We start from the raw sequence: 23,850 nt of genomic DNA, 5'->3' as shown, positions 1-23,850 counted from the left end.
CTTACTGTGAAAAATATTCTCCTAGTTCTTTTTCTTGCACTTTGATGAGGCTGTATAAATATTCCCACCCTTTTAAAAAAAATGCTTCTCATCACTACCATAGAATTAGTCGAATACAAGCAAATACCACAACTTTTTTCAAGCAAATACCACAACTTGTTAAGTCAAATTGATGGGCATCCTCTAGATTTACATAGCTTTGCTAGCACTAAATGATCTCCTATGATTTGTGTGTGTTTGTGTGCAAATAGGTCACTTTTTAAATCACTTATAGATACACACTTATTAGTGGTATGCAAATTGTTTTTAGAATCATTAGACTAGATCAGAACTCTAACAAAAATGCATTAGGATCTCAATTTTTCCACATCCCTTCAACAATGTTTTCTGTTAAAGTTAGTTAATCTGCTAGGTTTAAGATGGTACTTCTGAGTTGTTTTAATTTTCATTTCTCTAAGCAGTAGTGATTTAAAATATCTTTCTGTGATGGCAGATGGCTTTGATTTCATCTGGAAATTCATGTTCTTTGATCATTTATCAACTGAGCATTGGCTTTTTTTTACAAAGTTAACTCAATTCCCTATATATTTGTAAAATGAATCCTTTATTTTCTTCCCACACAGAAAAAAAAGGAACCTAACCTTATTGAGTACTTCATGATTTTTTTGTGTGTTTACCTTTATATGCTTCTCTTACTCTTCTTTTTCTTTTATTGTTTAGTAATTTCAAAATTAAAAACAAACATAATTAACATGTATACAGCACAAGATGAAAAGAGGATTCAATACAAAAATATAAGTTTTAATTTCATGGTGTTTACTATTATTAAAAAAAAAACTATGTCATAAATACCACACATTCTTTTCAAACTTACACTTTCCTATATTTGCTTCTAAATGTTCTTTTTTTCTCTGTTGTGAATTTCCATACATGATTAGTAATGATATTACTCCATTTTCAGTGGTATCTTTTAGCTGCTGGTGGCTGGGGCTTTGCAGGTATCTGCGTATTCCAATGGTTGTAAGTAGTCAAACCTGGGATTCTGGTTTTAGCACTTGCTGTCTCAATGCCCCTGGGCTTCAGGATCTCCCACTGGCCAGCTGAGATGGGACTTGTTGAGTCACCTCCCACCCTGTCCTTTTGCCTCAACACCACCACATCCATGGCCTTCCTCCAGGAATCCAAAGCCTGCTTCTGGTTTTACTATTTCAGAATTTTACACTTGACAATATTCTCTGGGTTTTCAGAATCAGAAGAGGGTTGGGAACATGGATGGTTTATTCTGCCATCTTGGCTCTTAGAAGATCAGGTAGGTGATTTTTAAACATTCAGACTGTGGGCTGATTGCCCTAGGAATAGCTAGTGTCCCTGCATCAGGCCTTGCACTTTCCTCTTACCTAGCTCTCACAGACCCCTGCCCTTTGGTGAGAGGCCTGGGAATCACCCTTGGGCAAATCAGTGTGCCCGGCTTCCTCCAGCTCCACTAGAGTTGGGTGCATGCCAAGGCAGCCTATGAGCTCTGCTCACTCTCCCCCCACCCAGCCCAGAAAAATACTACCGTCCCCACTTTCCTTGCCTAGAAATCTGCCACACTCTATTTCACAATGGATTCTCTCCCTCTAAAATCCATTCAGATTTCCTTTTAAAAAGTTAATGAAGGAAATCATGGGGAAGTTCAGATGACTTCCTGCTTTCACTGCCCATCTTGACTCTACCACTCCCAAGTCCTTTTTTACACAAACAATTTTGTATCTCTTTTACCAAGGTATTAATTGCATTTCAAAATTTTCTTCATTGCTTTAATTTTTTAGCTATTTTTTTCTCTACAACTCTTTTTTATGTAAAAATATTATTTTTGTGTTGAATTATTTTGTTTTTATTAATTTGTTTGTTTACTTTTACTTTACAAGCTTCAGTCCCACAATCCCTTCAGTTTCAAATTTTCTCCCCCTTCCTCTTGCCCCCCCCTTGGTCTCATGTAGTCAAGTATATGATGTACAAATACATCCACATTAGACATTACTCAGGTTATAAAGGATTGTAATTGCTGTTATGAACAATGGGAAAGAGAAAACAAAACCAAATAAGAAAAAAAAAGCAGTTAATTGGCTTCAATCTGCATTGAAACTGTGTTCTTTCTAGTTCTATCTCTGAATGTAGACATCTCTCCATCATGAGTTTTTTGCAGTTATCTTATAACCCTGCATTGTTGAGAAGAGTCCAGTCTATCAAAGTTGGTCATCACACATATGTTGTATCTGTAATTGTGTACAGGTTTCTCCTGGTTCTGCTCTTCTTACTAAGCATCATTTCATATAAGCCTCTTCAGGTAAATATGAAGTCCATCTGTTCCTCATTTCTTATAGCACAATAGTATTCCATTTTATTCAGATTCCACAACTTTTTTAGCTGTTCCCCAATTGATGGGAATCTCCCTAATTTCTAATTCTTTGGCAGCACAAAAAGAGCTGCTATAAATATTTGTGTACATATGGCTCTTCCTCCCACTTCTATGAACTCTTTGGGATACAATCCTAGAAGTAGCATTGCTGGGTCAAAGGGTATGAAAATATTTATAACCCTTTGGGCATAGTTCCTGATTGCTCTCCAGAATGTTTGAATCAGTTCACAACTCCACCAACAATGAATTAGTGTTCCAATTAGTCCACATCTTCTCTAGCATTTGTCGTTTTCCTGTTTTGTCATCTTAGTTAATCTTACTAGTGAGATGTAGTACCTCAGATTTGTTTTGATATGTATTTCAATAGAGATTAAGTACATTTTTTCATATGTTTACAGATATCTTTAATTTCCTCCTCTGAAAACTGCCTGTTCATATCCTTGGACCATTTGTAAAATGGGGAATGACTTGTATTCTTATATATTTGACTCGATTCTTTGAATATTTTATAAATGAGACCTTTAAAAGAGATATTAGTTGTACAAATTCTTTGCCAATTTACTACATCCCTCTTGATCTTGGTTATATTGGATTTGTTTGTACAAAAATTTTTTCAATTTAGTGCTATCAAAATTATCACTTTTGCATTTTATAATGTTTTCTATTTCTTGTTTGGTCATAAAGTCTTCCCCTGTCCAAATCTGACAGGTAACCTGTTCCTTGCTTTCACAGATTGCTTACCGTATCAGTTTTTTACACTTAGATCATGCACCCATTTAGATTTGATTTTGGTATATGGTGTTCGATAATGGTCTATTCACAGCTTCTGCCATACTATATTCCAATTTTCCCAGCACTTTTTTTTATAAAATTCCATTTAATAAATTTTTCTGCTTCCCAGGGAGCAGTGAAGAATGCACTTTATAAACCATGAGGCAATATAGAAATGGGTTATTGTTGTTGACTATTAATAATACATTTTCCAAAAAAAAGCCTTTATATTCAATATTTTAATGATTTCAGAGAGGCAGGGAGGAATTGAAGAAAGACAGAGATACAAAGGAAGACATACAATCCACCTTCTGTGGATTTTCATTATGAGTTATGGCATTCCAGAATATTTCTGCTAAAGGCTTTTAATAGTTGGGTTGCCTTTTTGAAGCTATAGGCATTAATGAGGATGTCACCTCTTAGGATCCAGCAGAGATCTGATGTGTTTTACCAGAATTGCAAGAGGAAATCCCAGTCACTTTCTTACATCCCGCTTATCTTTTAATATCATCAAAACACTTCTCTTCAATGTTTCATTCTCTCAGGCAAGTTTAAGAGTAGAGGGAGCCTTTACAGTAATCTGTTCCTAATGTTTTACAAAAAGATTCTGATAATTGGGCTACATTACATTTGATTATGTTACAACTCTGTGTCTCTTTCCTGGATTAGGATAGAATTAAGATAAAATTGACAAGAACTGATTGACCTCAGTGATGGTCATTTGCCAAACATAACGAGCATTTCCTCATTGAAATGATGATGGATACCATTACCTCCTTGGAAAACAAAGTAAATAGTCCCGAAGAATAGTCGAGCCTAATACAGAGGGTATAGGTAGTCTATCTCAGCTATAAACCTGCCTATGAAAGATGGGGTTCCAACTCTCAGGTCTCAGAAGCCTTCCTTGTGCTCCTCCTTTGACCCTGGTCATGCTGACACATGACTATGTGTGATATCTCATGTATATGGATAGTCTCTGCATATGCGGAATGAGAAAGTACTTTAAAGAAAAGATGGTGTGTTGTCTAAAGGTATTTCAAAAGAGTTGGGAAACAGAAAGAGTTGGTATTCTTCATGGTGAAAATTTAGCACAGGAAGGAGTCAGTTAAATATAACAAACTGGCATTCACGATCACATGTTTTGGAATAGCAACACAGTTTTGAGTCTTTCCTACCACAGGTACCAAAAGAAAGTGGTTCTAACATACTAATTAGAGACCTGAAGAATTGACAGGAAAAGCTCAAGAATCTGATGTATGGATGTTATTAATTAATTGACACCAGTAGTGCCTTTCTTCGGTGATGGGAAACTATTTTAGTTGCATAGGCCTTAAACAGATGAAAGGAACTTGTTTATAACATTTGACAGTGCTGCTGAGGAAGTCAAAGAATTGTCCACTGATAGCTCTCATTTTCACACCAGAAAAAAAAAAAAACATTTTCAAACACTTCTTGATTTCATTAGCTTGTTAAAATTGTTATGTCTTCCAGGATGACTGTTCTCCCACAAGTAAACTTCAGCACTTTTTGGCAGAATCTTGAGAGATGGTTACTAACCTGGAACTTAGCACTCTGCTCCCTGTTAGCCCTAGCAATCCAAACCACAGTGTATGTTCATTTTTCTCTCAACTAAGTTTATAGTCTCTGAATGCTCTACTAAGTATAGAGGTGCAGACTGATCTCTGGGGAGGCATGAAAAGCTTCTCTGATGTACCTGCAGGGTGCAGAGAGCTAAAAGATGCCCCTGCTTCCAAACTGTTTCTAAAGTGTGATATACTTAACATGTGGTGGGGGAAACTTAGTAACATAAGACTTCTTTCACAGAATGACCCCTTACTTAACCCTCTTAAGTCAGTGTATTGCACTTTTGGATAAATCACTTGGTAGAAAGTTTCTTCATACATTGAGCCTAGGTCTGTCTCTTCACTACTTCCACACACTGCTCATGGTTGTACCCTCTGGAACCAAGCAGAACAAGGCTAATCCTCCTTCCCCATGACAACCCATCAAATACTTGAGAGGCTATCTACCTGGGATCGTGTGGTTGTTCATCTCCAAACTGAACACCACCAATTCCTTCAAATAGTTCTTATATGGTGTCATCTCTAGTACCCTTGCTATCCTGCTCACCTCTGCACTTATCAGTGTTCTCACTCCACATTGGACACTGTCATACAGATGTGGTAGACTAGGACAGAGGTGAGCAAGACATGTGTCATCCCTTTTCAACATGCCTCTCTCAGCTTTTCTTTTGGCTAATGTACCATGCCTTTGACTCCTACTGAAATAAATTGAAAATCACTAACTTTCCTTCCCCAGATCCTTTTTTTTTATAGGAACACCTTGCCATAGTGTACTGTGATATTTATTTTTTGGGTCTCTGTGTAGAACTTTACATTTACCTATTTTAAATGCCAATCTTACATGATTTGGCCCATAATTCTTTCCTGTTGGGATGTTTTTGGATCTTGATTTTATCATTCCTAGATTCATAGAGTCTCAATGTTGGAAGGGACCTCAGGGATCATATAGGCCAGATCTATACATGATTTGTTACATTATGCCTAATTATCCATCAAGCCAACCTTTGATTGAAGACTTCTACTGAGAGGGAAATATTGCACTTCCCAAGGAAGCTCATTCCTCCATATCTCCAACTGTTAATGAAATATTTCATTATATCAAGCCTTGATATAATGACTGCTGACCATTTTCAGCCATTGCTCCTAAATTTGATCAAGGTGTCTTCTGTGCCTTCACTCAAGGTATTCATAAAAAAAAAAAAAATTAAAACACCCAGGTGCCTGGGGCATTCTACTTAGAGACCTCTCTACATGGTGACACCAAACCATTAATGGTTTTCTCTGTAGAGGAAATGGTTTTCTCTGCATTCAGTTCAGCTTGTCCAAAAAAATGAGAGGCTTTGTCAGGGGCTTTGTTCTGATTGAATATGCTCTGTCTAAAGCATTTCCCTAATCTACCCCTTTTTTTCCCAAATTCTTTATTAACTTCTGATATACATCATTCATTTATTCCAGATTTTCAGTTACAAATTTTCTCCCCGTTTTCCCCCTACCAACTGCCCCAAAATAGCAGTTCCACAGAATACCCCTTCCTCCAATCTGCTCTCTCCCATATTTACTCCCATACCCTTTTCGACAATTCCAGTGGATCTCTATGGCCCAGTGCCTAAATATCTTATTTCCCAATTACATGAAAATAGTATTAATAATAGTATATATATATATATATATATATATATATATAATATAAACACATACACACATGTATATGTATGTATATATGCATATATAGAATGTATATATACATATTTATATATCTTTTAATATTTGATTTTAAAACTTTGGATTCTAGATTCATTCTCTTCCTCCCTTGTCACCCACCCTTACTGGGACGATAAGCAGTTCAGTATAGGTTGTACATGTATGGCTAATGCAAAACAATAACATAGTAGATATATTGTAAAAAACTGACTTTATTTCCCTTCCTCCTATCCCACCTCCCACTTGTTCTATTCTCTGCTTTGATCCCTATCCTTTTCAAAAATGGGTACTTCCAATTTCCCTCCCCTCCAGCCTGCCCTCTCTTCCATAATCCTGCCTCTCATCCCCTTCCCCCCTACTCTCTTGGAGGGTGAGATGCCCTATTTATTGTGTATTTCATTCTCTCATCAAGCCAAATTCAATGGCAATAAGGATGACCTATTCCTTTTTGTTTTCTTATTCTTCACCTCCATTGTAATTAATTTCCCTTCCTCATATATCTTCCATATGAGATAGTTTACCCCATTCTGTCTCTCCCCATCTTCTCTCATTATATTCCTCTCTCACGTCTTCATTTCACTTTTTAAGTATCATCCCTTCCATTTAAATTGGTCATGTGCCCTCTATCTATGTATACCTGTAAGTATAGATACACACATTCACATATGTATTCATATGCCCATATACCCTCATATATAGACTTATATATAAATTTCTATTCCCTTCAACTACTGAGAAAAGTTTCATAAGTTACGATTATTGTTTTTCCATGTAGGAATTGTAATAGTTCAAATTTGATAAGTTCTTTATGATTCATTTTCCCTATTTACCTTCTCATGATTCTCTTGATTCTTGTATCTGAATGTCACATTTTCTATTAAACTCATTTTTTTTAGCAAGAATGCTTGAAAGTCCTCTATTCCACTGAATGACCATATTTTCACCCGAAACACGATACTCAGTTTTGCTGGGTAGGTGATTCTTGGTTTTAATCCCAACTCCTTTGACCTCCAGAATATAATATTCCAAGCCCTGAGATCCCTCAGTGTAGAAGCTGCCAGAACCTGGGTTATCCTGATTGTTTTTCCACAATATTCAAATTGTTTCTTCCTGGCTGCTTGGAATATTCTCTCCTTAATCTGGGAATTCCAGAAGCTGGCTATAATATTCCTAGGACTTTACTTTTAGGCATCTTTTTCAGCAGGTGATCAGTCGATTCTTTCAAACTCTATTTTGCCCTCTGGTTCCAAAACACCAGGGCAGTTTTCTTTGAGAAATTCCTGGAGGATGATTTCTAGGTTCTTACTTTGATCATGGCTTTCAGTTAGTCCAATAATTTTTAAGTTATCTCTCCTGGATCTATTTTCCATGTCAGTGGTTTTTCCCATGAGATATTTTATATTGCCTTCTATTCTTTCATTTGTTTGGATCTGTTTAACAGCATCTTGATTTCTCATAAAGTCATTAGCTTCCATTTGCTCTAATCTAAGTCTGAAGAAATGATTCTTCTCATTGAGCTTTTGAGATTCTTTTTCCATATGTCAAATTTGGCTTTTTAAGGCATTCACCTCCTCATTGCCTTTTTGAGCCTCTTTTGCCATTTGAGTTAGTCTATTTTTTACAGTAGTATTTTCTTCAGTCAAACTGTTGACTTTCATTTTGTAATTTTCTTGCATTGTTCTAATTTCTCTTCCCAATTTTTCCTCCACTTTTCTTATCTGCTTCTTAAGAGCCTCTATGGACTGTAACCAGCTCGTGTTTTCCTTGGAAACTTTTGGTGCAGGTGTTCTGACTTCACTGTCATTCTCCTGTTCCATGCTTGGCTCCTTTTTGTCCCCAAAATAGGAGCCTAATTTTGGAATCTTCTGTCTGTTTTGTTTCCTTTTCCTGGTCATGTTGCCCCTCAGTCACTTGACCCCTGGGCTTTTTGACACAGTAGGACTCTGCCACCAGACAGGGGAGTTTGGTCCCAAATGCTGGGGTTTTCTCTGCTGCCAGAGATATTTTATGGGTGCCCTCTCTGAGGTCTCCACATGCTCTGGCAAGCTGGACATACAGTCCAGGATCTCCACCCTAGACTGCAATCCATATTCAAGCAGGTTAAAGCAAGAGAGATTACCCCTCAGACTGGAGCTTGGTTCCCATATATTCTGCACACCAGGAGCTGACAGTGTCTCGTGGTGCTGGCTGGCTATGCTGACATCTCCACACACTCCCACTTACTGGGTCCCAAACTCCAGCCTGCACTGATCTCTCACTTTGTCCTTTGCATGTATGTGTTGATAAATCTGGAAAGGGCCACAGCTGCTGCTGATCTGGAATCCCTCCAGCTGGCGGCTGGTCAGGTCCATCCTTGGGTTAAAGCCTCTGGTGTGGGCCTGGGCTTGGCTCCCAGAGCACTGTGTTGGCTGATTCCTGCTGGCCTGCCAGGCTGTCCTCAGAGGGACATTAGCTTCTCTTTTTCATTTTGTGGGTTCTGCAGCTCCAAAGTTTGTTTAGAGTCCCCCTTTTTACATGGATTGTGGAAGGTGGAAGCTGGAGCTGCAGGGAGGTCTTGTTTCTACTCTGCCATCTTGACTCTGCCCCCCTCCCAGCAATTTTTATCTAACAGTGAGTTCTTATCCCCAAAACTGGGGTTTTTGGTTTTATCAAATAGTAGATTTCTATAGTCATTGACTTCTGAGTCTTCTCTTCAACTCTTATTTGATTTTGGAAATATTTCTTTAATTCTTCAACAATCTCTGGGATTGTATTAAATTTGTATTTTTGAGATTACATTTGGAGGTTTTTTTGTTTGTTTGTTTTTACTTCATTATATCTCCTTAATTTGTGTCTTCATTATTCCTGTCACCATATTGGTCTTGTATAGTCATGTTCTTGTTTTGTTTAACTTTCATTTTTCTACCTTTTTAATTTTCAGTCTTATATTAATACTGGACTTAATTCCTGGTCTTGAAGGAGGAGAGCTTATCTATCTCAAGCTTCAGGCTTTCCCATTGCTGTTTTCAGAGCTAGTTTGAAGAGTTTTGAAATTTTTTTTTGCTGTTTCCAAGGAGGTGCAATCTGAGTAGGGGTGTGGTCATGGTTCTGAACTGCACTCTGGTTCTTACCCAGGGAGGTCCCTGATTACTTGGGGTTACAATGGATATTCTTCTTCAGTGCACCTGCTCCTTTAGTACCAGAAGTGATACTATTCTTTGGTGTCCTGATCCCCTGGGACCAAAAGCAAAAATTTCCATTGGGGCTTCTGCTCCATCTTGACTGCAAATGTTTCTCTGTGACCTCAAACTAAGATGTAGATTTAGGAATTGCTAGAGTCTTGCATCTTGTATTAGTACAGAGATCCCCTATAATCTCCTTCTGACCTGTTGCCAGATCTTTTTACATTCTCTGATTTGCAAGCTCCCTAAGATGCTACTGTTTCTGTCACTACCAACTTATAATTCCAGTCTTACAATTATGTGGATTCTGAATTAGACTTTGCCCTGTGTCACAGATATATTTTCAACTTCATAAGTTATATTGGTCTGGAACAATATGTCAGTCTGTCACCCCAGATTTTGATTTGAGGAGTTATTTTAAAGTAGTTTGGAGGGGAAAGTTAAGAGAGTAAGTTAGATGCTTCCTCTACTCCACCATTTTTGTTCTTCCCCCAGAAAGACCCACAAGAATTTATCTTCTCTTTCTCATTGCTCTATATCAAAACCAAGAGCAGGGTAGGAAAAGTAAAAACAATTTCATGACAAAAATATGTATAATTGAACAAAATAAATATCCATCTTCATCATATGCCAAAATGTTTCATAATCTGCATATTTCAGGTCATTGACTCTCTGTTTCAAGCTATATAGCATTCTTCATATTTATTCTCCATAATTTTTGTGGCTTGTTGCATTGCTTATAATTTTAATGGTGTAAATTGTTAATTTTGCTTCTTATTTCAATATAAATTGCATTCTGGGTTCTCACTTTACTATTCATCAGTAAACATGCTGTCTTATGTTTCCTAGATATGATTCTTTTCATTATTTCTTATTGCATAATAATATTTCATCACAATGCTATAACTTTTTGTTTTCTATTCCATGTAAATGCATAACCAGGAATGCTTTTTTCTACCCAAATCACTAAAAGGAAAGATCAAAATTATCTTATCCATGAAGATGTCCGTAATTTCTCATGGCTTTCATTCTAGGCACCCATGAAAGTTGAAAAACTCACTAGATTATTCTCACTATAATGACATGTTCTGTATGATAAACTTTTCCATCTGAGAATCCTTCTAATACTTATACTCTTAACCAAACCACCTAGAACTTGATTGTATTATTTCCTCTCATTATTTCAGATTGCAATAAATTTATCTACTTTTAAATACAAAGATTATTTTTAAAATATTCAGTCATAACTAAAATAGTGGAAGAAATATGATTGGTATTCAAAATTAGTTGTTGGTTAATTTACTTGCAATGAACCTTTACTTATAGTTGTAATGAGGTATATCTTTATCTCTTAAGAAAGAGGCCCCCGGGCGGCTAGGTAGCACAGCAAGTAAGAGCACTGGCTCCAGTGTTGGGATGACCTGGGGATTGAATCCTGGGCTCAGACACTTAGCACCCACCCAGAAATACCTGGCCATGTAACCTTGAGCAAGTTACTTAACCCCAATTGCTTAGGGGTGGCCAGGTGGCTCAGCAAGTAACAGCACCAGTTCCAGTGTCGGGATGATCTGGGGATCAAATCTGGCCTCAGATACTTAGCACCACACCCAGAAATAACTGTCCATTTAACTTTGAGCAAGTTACTTAACCTCGATTGCTTTAAGAAAAAAATTAGAAATAAAAAATAAAATTAAAATAAAAAAAGAAAGAGGCCCCCATGTGGGAGATTCAAGAGACTTGGCTTCTGGGAAATGATATTTTTATTCCTTTGCCACATGAATAGGAACAACCTCCTTCCACTGACGGTGCAGTCTAAAGAAACTGCATCTTGAAAACTACCAACATTGGGAGAATTTCTCTCTTCCTAGCAACATCCAGGATCTAGAGGTTCTGCCTACCTATATGATGAAAAAAATAGCCTGGGCTGTATTTGAGGTAATGCTACCTTCACCTTTAGACATGTGGCCCCAGAATTGATGTGGGAGGTTTACTGTTTTTTGTTTTCATCCTCCTCCTCCACCTCTTCATTTTTTTATCCTTTATAATTCTAAGCATAGGACCTAAGCCCATTCATAGAAAATGGTGCTCCCTAGATTTAGGCAATGAAGTTAGTGGCCTTGGAAGCAGTATATTAGGGTAGAAGTTTCTGCCATGTCAGCAGGGACACTCTGAAAAGTCAGTGTTAGGGGTGGATTTTAAAACTTTTGGTACTATGCTATATTTGAAATTAGTTATGCTATGAATCTGATATGCCTGTAAGTTTTGTTGTGAACCTGATATACCTTCCTACCCCAGAGGTGAAGGTAGCATAAAAAGCAATTAGGTAATTTTTTGTATTATTCTTGTTACACCTTTGAAGGAGACAAATTTGTGGCACAGTAGATAGAATTGTGGGTCTGAATCAAGAAGATAGTTTCCTGAATTCAAATCCAGGCTCAAACATTAGCTTTCTGAGCTTGGACAAGTCACTTAAGCATGTTTACCTCAGTTTCCTCATCTAAAGAAAGAGCTAGAGAAAGAAATGACAAATCACTGTTTCATTGCCAAGAAAATCCCAAATGAAGTTGTGAAGTGTTCAGACATGACTGAAAAACTACTGGATGCCTTTGAAGTAAATGATTATTTTTAAAAGTGATCTGAATATTAAGTGGTTAAATTTAAGTAATGTACAGAAAACTCCTAAAATGGAAAGACAGTCATCTTGAATTGAAAACCCTGTAGAATCTCACCCCTGATTCTCATACTTTTCCAGTCTTTTTATACCTTATTTCTTGCCACATATTTTTCAATCCATTGAAACAATGTTTCTTGCTTTTCCGTATTTAAGACATTCTATCTCTCAACTCTGGCTCCCATGATTGCAATGCTCTTCTAATTTGTCACCACCTCTTGGAATCTTTGGTTTCCTTCAGGTCCCACATAAAACACCCTTTTCTACCCAAAGTCTTTATCAACCTTTCTTTATCCTACAGTTTTTCCTCCCTTGTTTCCTATTATTCTTATATTTAGCTTATTCGTGCATATTTGTTTACTTGTCTTTCCTATTAGATTGTGAATTTCTTGAGGACAGGGGTTGTCTTTTGCTATTTTTTGTATTCCTGGCATGTAGCACAGTACCTTCCATATCATAAACATTTGATACTTTATAACAGTTTATTGACTGGTTAAAAGGCATTTTTGCTCATGTATATTCAATGCCAAGAGCTGTTTCTGCCACATAATAGATGTGTAGAATATATGATAAGTGATTGGTTTCCCATCTCTGTGCTTTGGTTTACTCATCAGTCAACTGAGAGGCTTGGACTTTGACATAGACCTTGGCCAAGCCCTGATGAGACTCACACTCAATACCAAGTGTCTTCATAAATCAACTATAATGAAATATCCTCTGGGTGGCAATACAGTGAAACTTTAAACAAACCAAACAAACAAAAAAAAAAAAACAAAGAAGGATGGGAAAAGATTGAAACTACATTAGAAAAAGCCATGAATACTGAGTATTGGTAGTTGTACAAGCATCCCAGTGAACTACTGTTTGGAGGATAAAAACAATCAACTGGGAAATGAGTGTTGCTCTTATGACCTGGTCTTAGCCTGACCTTTTTTTGGACTCAACATGGAGACTAAGTTACATACCTCCATGAATAACTAAAGAAGTCACATAGATTTGGAGCTATATGTTACTGGATTTGTGTGTATGTATCTGAGTATATACACATTATATAGGTTTAAAAAATAATGCTACTAAAAAAAATCATTTGAAAACACTTTAAAGGTTTCTGAGTAGAAATGGTTGGTTCAGTTTGGTTTAACCAGACAGAGAACCATCTAATATACCTTATTATACAAATAGTTGTTAAATATAAAGTAATTTACTTAATTTTCAGATTTAAAAAAGAATAAAACAAACCCTGGGCTCTTAGTGTACCAGTATTTAACTGTTTAAACTAGAATCCCCTGTGAAAATGAAGAGTACAACAAAATAGCTCTCAGTGTCATCTGTAACATTACTTCCCCTCAAATCATTCTGAAGAAAAAAATATTCCTGGCATTACCAATACTGTTACTCATAGCCCTTTTTTTCTTTCAAATAAAATATAACCCACAGGTCTTGAACTCTTGGAACTAGCATGGCTACTTTAGCAGAAATAGGGATATTAAACTTCAAGTTCTATACAAATTTCCCCAAAGTATTTACTGTGCATGCTGCCCTTTCTAAATCCCTGAGTAGATTGAACTGAATGACATTTTTTTCCCAAAATAGTCATATAGCATTACATTTTACCATCAGTGAAGAAATTCTTATTAACTTCCTTTTGTTGCTAACAGACCTATGCTGATCAGGAGGAGTGTCTTCTGGGCCAGTTTTAGGCATACCTGGACAATGGACCCTAACTGACCCCCTAAAAAATCCCCAAATCAGCTCCATCATAACTGACATTATTTTTATTAAGGGACATAGTTTTTCATCATGGAAATAGAGAAAGCTCAGACAATACAAATGCTCTTGGGATATTTAACATATTGATTTGAATTGACTGAGTTATAAATGAACAAATTTAGCTCCTTTACAGAGAGGTTGTTTAACAGAAGGAAAGAGAGAGAGCACACAAGATTACTGCTGAACAGGAGAAGAAAAGAAAGAGGAGAGAAATGACAATGAAGGAGGGAGAAAGTCATTTGGAGATAGAAAACTGAGCCTAAAGACAAACTTGACCTGCTGGAAAATATTGGATTGTGCTATTTATTCAATTCAAAAAGACTGAAATCTCTGTCATTAGAGGGATTGCCCTCTGATAAGAACCACACTTTCAATGAAGCATTGACATTTGTAACATACAATTGCAACAGTTACTTTGTTTTAACTCTTGGGACAGTGTAATAGCTCCTAAAGTCCACTGAGATCCCAACCCTTGAGTTTAGAGAACTCAATTTAGATGAGAAATTCTGTGTTCAATCACAATTACACACACCACCACCTCAGTTCCTAGATGTGAAAACTGTAACATTTAGCTAGAAGTTAAGTTCTCTGCCTAACTTTGAATTTATTTATTTATTTATTAACCCATAGCTTCCTTATGGTTTAGGTTTAGGTAAAATCCCATGTACTAGAAAAAGTTTCAACCACAAATCAGCAGATACTATATTATGATGTCTTTGGAGAGGTAGACACTGGGCTGTCAAGCTGGGGAAAAAATGATATTTCTTGAACTTCTTGGTCTCTTCTGAGAGGCATATAGAAACAATATATTTCTAGAAATATCTATCTGCTATGACTCTGGTATCCCTTTGCTCCTCAGAGGTATTTAGAAAGGCAATTCTTGCTTCTGTATTTCAAATTCAGCATTCAAATTTTCTCTCCTGAGTTCTCAGATGGCTTTTTCCTCTCATACAAATTGCTTAAGGGATTGCTCAGTCTGGCATACATTGACTTTGATTAATTAATTAGTATACCAGCAGTAGTCATACTTTCTGTTGATTGAGTCTTCCATTTTTTTTTTTACAAATTTTACTTTGAGGTGGATAAGGCATAAGAAGAAGAACTTCTATTGATATTAATCATAAAGTGAAATTAGTTAGACATAGTAACATAGCTGGAATTTAAAAGCATGACTAAGAATTTATCAGGTCAAAGCAGGGAGTATCAGGAAGTTTAAGGTAAAAGAAACATGAGCAAAACCAACAAGGTAGAAAACCACAGAGCATGTGAAAGAGGCATATTCTAGCTTCACTGAATTGTAAGTTTGGAAGGAAAGACAATATTTTGATGTCAGATACTTAAAAGAAACCAGTGTGAGGAAAATAACCTGTTGTTTTTTTAATGGAGTCATATTTTAAGAGAAATTGAGTATACTGTGACCCTTCTAAGTTGTTGGTTTTTTTCCCAATATGTTATACTCACTTCTTTGTATTAAATTTTGTTTTACATTCAAAAAGCAGAACACAATTATAGAAAAGAGATAAGAAACAAAAACATATTTAAAACTTAAATATTGGAACTTATATGCAAAGTAAGAGAAAGGGGAAGCATGACATTTGCAGAACAGAACATGAGAGGATTCAAAATGTATAACAATAAATTTTCATTTCATAAAACCTGTATGAAAACACAAGTTATATTGAGAGTCATCCATCTTTGCTTCCTTCCAAGTTTTCTTTTCTTTTCCACATACACTTAAAAAATATATATTTTCATTTTTAGTTTACAACATTCATTTCCACAAGATTTTGAGTTACAAATTTTCTCCCCATCTTTCCCCAACCACCACCTCAGAAGAGTGATCCCACTGAATACCCCCTTGCCCAATCTGGTATCTCCTGTATCCTCCCCAATTTTTCCTCCAACTTTCCAGTAGGGCAAGATGGATCGGCATACCTCAGTGCCTGTTTATCTTATTTCCAAATGCATGTAATATATACATATATATATATATATATATAGTTTTAAAATAAAATGTTTAAAAATTACATATAAACATACAAACATATATACATATATTTTATTGAAATGTTTAAAAATTATCTATATATGTACATACACACACACAAACACACATATATATTAAACATTTGATTTTAAGTTTGAATTCCAGATTCTTTACCTTCTTCACTTGTCCCCCACCCTTACTGGGAAGATAAGCAATTCAATATAGGTTGAACATGTGTAGTTACACAAAACATTTCCATAGTGGATATACTGTGAAAGACTGACTATATTTTCCTCCATCCTATCCTGCCCCTCACTTGTTTTATTTTCTACATTGACCCTGTCTCTTTTCAAAAGTGTGTGCTTATAACTACCCTCCCTATCAATTTGCCCTCAATTGTGTTTTACCCCCTCTTATCCCCTTCTCCCCTACATTCCTGTAGGGTAAGATACCCAATTTAGTGTGTATGTTATTCCCTCCTTAAGCCAATTTCAAACAGAGTAAGGTTGACCCATTCCCTTTCCCCTTCCTGTTCTTCTGCTCCATTGTAACAATTTTCCATTGCATCTTTTATATGAGATAATTTATCCTATTCTGTCTCTCCCTATATTCTCTCATTATATTCCTCTCTCACCTCTTAATAATATTTTTAAAAATATCATCCCTTCCTATTCAATTGATCCTGTGCCCTCTGTCTATATATACCTGTATACACATATATACACCCTCACATTTGTAATTATATGAAAATATGATCTATATATATATATATATATATATATTTATATTACTTTCATCTATCCTCATACTGAGAAAAGTTTCATAAGTTACAATTTTCATTTTTTCATGTAGGAATATCAACAGTTCCACTTTGACTAGTTCCTGATTATTTCTTTTCCCTGTTTACCTTCTCATGCTTCTCTTGCTCCTTGTATTTAAATGTCAAAATTTCTATTCAATTCTGTTTTTTTTCATCAAGAATGCTTGAAAGTCCTCTATTTCATTGAATGACCATATTTCCCCCTGAAACATGATACTCATTTTTTCTGGGTAGGTGATTCTTGGTTTTTATCCTAGCTCCTTTGAGCTCCAGAACATCACAGTAAATGCCCTTTGATTCCTTAATGTAGATGCTGCTAGATCTTGTGTTTTCCTGATTGTGTTTCCACAATATTAAATCTGTTTCTTCTTGGCTTCTTGTAATATTTTCTCTTTCATCTGGGAAGTCTGGAATCTGGCTATAATATTCTTAGGATTTTCCTTTTGGGGATCTTTATCAAGAGGAGATCAGTGAATTCTTTCAATTTCTGTTTTGTCCCCTGGTAATAAAATAACTTTGCAATTTTCCTTGAGAAATTATTGAAGGATGATTTCTAGGGTTTTGTTTTTATCATGACTTTCAGGAAGGCCATTCATTTTTTTTCATTATCTGTCCTGGATCTATTTTCCAGCTCAGTGGTTTTTCAAATGAGATATTTGACATTCCCTTCTATTTTTTTCAATTGTTTGGATCTGTTTAATAGTATCTTGATTTGTCATAACATCATTAGCTTCCATTTCTCCAATCTAATTCTGAAGGAATTATTCTCTTCAGTGAGATTTTGAAATTCTTTTTTTCCATCCAGAAAGGTTCTCTTTTTAAGGCATTCTTCTCCTCATTGGCTTTTTGAGCCTCTTTTATCATTTCAGTTAATCTATTTAAGGTGTTATTTTTTTCAGTCAGGTTGTTGACTTGCTTTTCATGACTTTTTTGCATCATTCTTTTTTCTCTTTCTAATATTTCCTCCTCTTCTCTTACTTTGTTTTCAAAATCCTTTTTGAGTTCCTCTATGGCCTCTAACTAGTTCATATTTTTCTTGGAAGCTTTTTGTGTAGGTGTTCTGACTTCATTGTCTTCCTCTCATTCCATGATTTCATCCTTTTTGTCCCTAATAAAAGAATCTAAATCTGGATTGCTGTGCTTTCTTAGCTTGCTCATGTTGCCACTCACTTACTTGACTTTTGAGCTTTTTGCCACAGTAGAACTCTGGTTCCAGCAAGGAAAGCCTTGACCCACATCACTGGGGTTTTCACAGCTGCTCAAACTATTATTTGGGTGCCCTCTCTGAAGCCTCCACAGGCTTTGGCACCTGGGCACACACCCCAGGACCTCCACCAAAGACAGTGATCCAGATGCAAGCAGGTTAATGTGAGCATGATTACCCCTCAGGATGGTCACTTGTTTCCACTAAAATCTTTAGGTCAGGAGCTCTAGAAACAGCCACATGGAGGTGGCTGCACAGCTGCAGCACCTCTTCCACTTCTTGCCTTCTTATCCCAGTGGAAGAAGCTAGAGCACGCTCATGGTCCCCCTGTTCCTACAAAGTCCACACTCCCCTTTTACTTTGCATTTGTCATGTATGTATTGATAATTCTGGAAACCACATCAGCTGCCAGTGATCGAATCTCCCAAAGTCCTCTCCAGATACTGCTGTTTGGGGCCACCCTAAGGCTAAAACCATGGGCTCACATAGGGTTGGCTGTGGCTGCCAGCATGCTGTGATGGACCTTTCCTGCTGGGCTGCCTTCAGCATGAGAATTGTTTTCTCTCTGTCATTTTGTGCATTCAGTAGCTCTAAAGTTTGCTTAGAGTCATATTTTATAGGTATTTGAGTTGGTTATGGGGGAGCTCACCGAGTTTTCCTGCTTCTATACCACCTCTTGTCTCTGTCCCCATGTTTCAAACACCATGCACATTTTTACTTTGTTTCCCCCTCCTTCTCTGCCCCCAGAAGGCTACAATTAAGTTTGGTTATAATTATTTATAGCTATAGATATATACATACACACATATGTATATGTATGTATATTTTCCCACATTCTATGCTTGATTTCTGTTTTTATGTCTGTGCATACCTCTTGTTTCCTATCCATCCTTCCTTCTCCTCCCATTCCCCTAAATCTAAACATTATACTCTAGCACCCATTTACCTATTCCCTCACTGTGCCCTGAACATCCCTCCCCTGTCCTACCCCACCTCCCTATCACCTTAATGTTAAATTTCTTCTGAATTTAGATGACTTTTATAATCTTTTAAATATATACATATTGTTCCCTCTGAAACTCATTCCTGATTAAAGTAGATTATTAGAATGACCAGCCCTCCTCCCCCACCTAATTCTTCTCATACCTCATTTGTATAAAATAATTTCTCTTTTTAATTGTTACTAAATGGTTTTATGGTTTAACCTCCCTCCTCTCCCTCTCCCTAAGATGGAGTGCAATCTGATACAGGTTCTACATATACATTCATATTAAAACTAGTTTCCCATTATTCATGTTTTAAAGAAGAATTATTGACAGTGGAATGAACCATGAGAAATAAGAAACAAAACAAAATAAAAAAGAGAGAGACCAAATAGAGCAATCTGCATTCACACTTCATAATTCTTTCTGTGAATGTGGATAGCATTTCCCATCATGAACCTTTTGGAGTTGTCTTAGAGTCTTGCATTTTGGAGAAGAGTCAAGTATATCAAATTTAGTCATCATACAATGTGACTCTAACTGTGTCCAATTATCTCTTTGTTCTACTTACCTCACTCACCATCAGTTCATAAAAGTCTTTCTAGGTTTTTCTGAAGGCAACCTGCTCCTCATTTCTTACAGAATAATAGTATTCCATAACATTCATATAGCAAAACTTTCTCAGCCATTCCTCAATTGATGGGCATCCAATTAATTTCTAGTTCTTGGTCACCACAAAAAGAGCTTCTATATAAATATTTTTAGTGCATATGCCATTCCACAGTAAAGCTGAAAAAGAGTCTCTTACCCAGAGACTCATAGAGTGTACAAAAGAGACTGGACTCCAAGAATGGTGGAAAACAGAGCTGACTTAATTATCCTAAGCACAAGGTTTTATAGAGCCATAAATCTTCTTCCTAATTGTTTTCCCCTGAGAACAATGTGCACTTCCTTGTTCCCAGGCTGGGGGTGTATACCATGCCTATCATGAGAATATAATGCTCACACCTGTGTATTTGAGTTCCTTCCTGGGGGTTGAGGAACCAATTCAGGGCCAAAGCAGGTTATTCAGATGAGAGGACTTATTCAGCTATCGGGGTCAGATTCCCACAGACCTGTGGTCCTCTATATTTTTCCCATTTGTATTATCTCTTAGGGATACAGTGCTGGAAGTGGTATCACTGCATCAAAGGGTAGGCACATTTTTATAGCATTTGAGCATAGTTCCAAATTGGTCTACAGAATGGTGAGATGAGTTGATAACTCTACCAAGAATGTATTAGTATTTCAATTTTCCTACATCTTCACAGCATTCATAATTTTCCACTTTTGTCAAGTTAGCCAAACTGACAGGTGTGAGTGGTACCAAAAGTCATTCTGATTTGCATTTCTCTGATCAACAGTGATTTAGAGCATGTTTTTTTTCATGTGACTATATCGTGTACATGTAGTTGCTTGATATATTTTGTCAGATATATCCTCAAATATTACATAATGTCTGCAATAACTTTAAATGACAGTTTTCTTTCTATCTTCTGTTATGAGATTTAGTCATATATATATATATATATATATATATATATATATGCTGGTTTATGTGGATTTATTTACTATCATGAAACTTTGCTAATGTTGTTTATTATGTCAAGCAGTTTTATTTTATATTCTTCCCTAGGATTCTCTTAGTAGATCAGCATATCATATGCAAAGAGTGATAGCTTTGTTTCTTCTTTGTCTATTCTAATTCCTTCACTTTCTTTTTCTTCCCTTATTCCTAAAATTTATATTTCAAGCACCATATTGAACAACAATAACATATTGAATAACATAATGGACAAACTTGTTTCCACCCTGAACTTATTGAGAACGATTCTAAATTATCTCCATTATATATAATGCTTGCTGATGGTTTTAGGTAGATGGTACTAGCCATTTTAAGGAATGATCCATTTATTCCTATGCACTCTAGTGTTTTTAATAGGAATGGTTGTTTTATTTTGTCAAAAGCTTTTTTGCATCTATTGAGATAACTGTATGGTTTCTGTTTTTTGATCAAATATGCTGAAATTTCCCTTATATTGAACCAGCCCTGCATTCCTGGTATAAATCTTCACTGATCAAAGTGTATTGTTATCATGATAAGTTGATATAATCTTTTTGCTAACATTTTATTAATTTTTTAATCAATATTCATTATGGGAATTGGTCTATAATTTTCTTTCCCTGTTGTAACTCTTTCCAGTATAAGAATAAATAGTACATTTTTATCATGAAAAGACTTTGGTAGTATTCCTCCTCTTTTCCAAAATAGTCTATAATATGGGAATTAATTTTTCTTTATATATTTAATACAATTTGCTTGCAAATTTATTTCATGTTGGATATTTTTTTTAGAAGGGACTTCACTGATGTATTGTTAATTTTTTGTGAAGGGGTTATTTAAGTATTTTACTTTCTTTTCTAATGATCTTGGAAATTTGTTTTTTGTTTTTTGAAACATTTATCCCCTTCACTAAGATAATCAAATTTATTGGCATAAAGTAGAGTAAAATTACTTCAAATTCACCTTTTTTAATTTTTATAGTCATTTGGTTTTCTTCTTCCTTTTTTCATGAAATTCACAAAAGGTTTATCAATTTTATTGTTTTATTATTCATAAAACAATCTCTTAGTTTTATTAATTCCATTGTTTTCTTAATTTCAATTTTCTTAATTTCTCCTTTGGGTTTTCATATATCTAATTTAGTATTTAAATTGGGATTTTTCATTTCTTCTATTTCTAGCTTTGTCAGTTGCCTGCCTAGTTCACTGAGATGCTCTTTCTCTATTTTATTCATTTAAGGATTCAGAGATATAAAACTTAGCCTACCAACCACTTTTGCTCAATTCTACAAATTTTCTTTGTTGTCCCATTACAGTAATTCTCTTGAATGAAGTTGTTGAGTTTCTAGGATTTGTTGTCTGAGCCACTAATTCTTTAGGATTTAATTATTTAGTATTCAATTAAATTTTAGTCTTTCCTTTGATGGTCCTTTAGTAATATAATTTTTATTGCATCATGAGCTGACAAGTATTCATTTAATATTTCCACTTTTTTGGGTCGGATTGTGAAGTTTTATACCTACATAGTCAATATTTGTGTAGGTGCCATGTACCACTTTTAAAAAGGCATATTCCTTTCTATGCCCATTCAATTTTCTCCCAAGTTATGCAATATCTATCATTTATCTGCCATATATATTCATCTCCTCTACTACTTTCTTGTTTATTTTGAGGTGAGATTTAGCAAGTTCAGAGATGGGAAATTTGAGATCTTCCAATAGTATGGTTTTGCTGTCTATTTCTTCCTGAGACTCCCTTAACTTCTCTAAGAGATTGGATGTTATACCACTTGGTGCATATATGTTTGGTAATGATATTACTTCATTGTTTATGGTGCCTTTTAACAGGATGTATTTTCCTTCCCCATTTCTTTAATTATATCTTTTTTTTTTTGATTGGTCTGAGATTAGTATTGCTACTCGTGGTTTTTTTTTGTTTTGTTTTCCTTCAGCTGAAGCATAATATATTCTACTCTATCGTTTTACCTTTACCCTGTGTATATCCTCCTGTTTCGAATGTGTTTCTTCTTAACAACATATTGTATGAATATCTTTTTTTTTAAATGCATTCTGCTATTTGTTTCCCTTTTACGGGAGTGTTCTTCTGACTACTGTGTCTTTCTCTCCATCTTCTTGTGTCTCCCTTCTTTATTAATTTATTTTCTTTAAAACTGTGTGGCCACTTTAGTGATAATGTATTATGTTATATCATTATGAATACTCTGTACTTTGGTTTCTGTGAATGTTTTACCTTAGTACATTGTTGAATAAATAGAGAGTTCAATTTACTATGTGATCAGAACGTTAAAGCTTTCACTGTAGTGATCCTCTGGAAAGCTGCTCATGCTTGAGTTTACATACTAGTAAGTATTAGAGATTCTATTTGGATTTTGGTATTCCTAAATTCCAGTCCAAAACTCTATCCATGGTGGACAGGGTGAGGAAGGGGAAAAGGAATATAGTTTTAGGGTGTTATCTGTGCCAGACAAAATGCTAAAAACTTTACAAAAATTACCTTATTTAATCCACACAAAAATCCTGTGAGATGTCATTTTTTTTTATTGCCATTTCAGAAATGAGAAAACTGAGATAGGAAGACATTAAGTGAATTTCCCTGGTCACGCAGCTAGTAAATGTTTAAGCCTAAATTTAAGTTCAGTTCTTGCTTCCACCAGGCTCAGCACACTATCCACTGAGATACCTAGAACAGAGACAAAAATAATAATGGAATTCTATAAAGTTAAATAATTTCTAACTACAGTTACTATAAGAGGCAGGAAGGATGAAATAATTGATGAATCAGGCTTGAAGTAAGCATTGCAGTCAAATAAATATGGAGAGAGAAAGGGAGGGAAGAAAGGAGGGAGGGAGGGAGGGGAACAGTGAAAGAGAGACAGAGAGCATTCCAAATATATAGAAGAATTTGAGCAAATGAACAAAGGCATTAGAGCACAATGTCAGAGATACTAACCTAGTCTTTCTGCTCTAGGTTCAGAACATTATCTACCATATTGCATTACCTCTTAGATTCAAGAACATAAACAAAATAATTTCCAACAAAATAAATCAATATAGAGAGCATTGTGGCAATATAAGCCAGCAGGTTAGAAAATTCCAAGTTCTCAAGATTTTCTACCACAAAAGAGAGAAAAAAAACACCTTAGGGCAAAAAGTGTGGGTAAAAAGAAATAAGAATA

This window comes from Petaurus breviceps, unplaced genomic scaffold, assembly GCF_028583685.1.
Source record: "Petaurus breviceps papuanus isolate PSGF00001 unplaced genomic scaffold, PetGlider_PUasm1.0 41, whole genome shotgun sequence".
Classification (NCBI taxonomy): domain Eukaryota; kingdom Metazoa; phylum Chordata; class Mammalia; order Diprotodontia; family Petauridae; genus Petaurus; species Petaurus breviceps.
Note: the sequence above shows the minus strand (reverse complement) of the source record.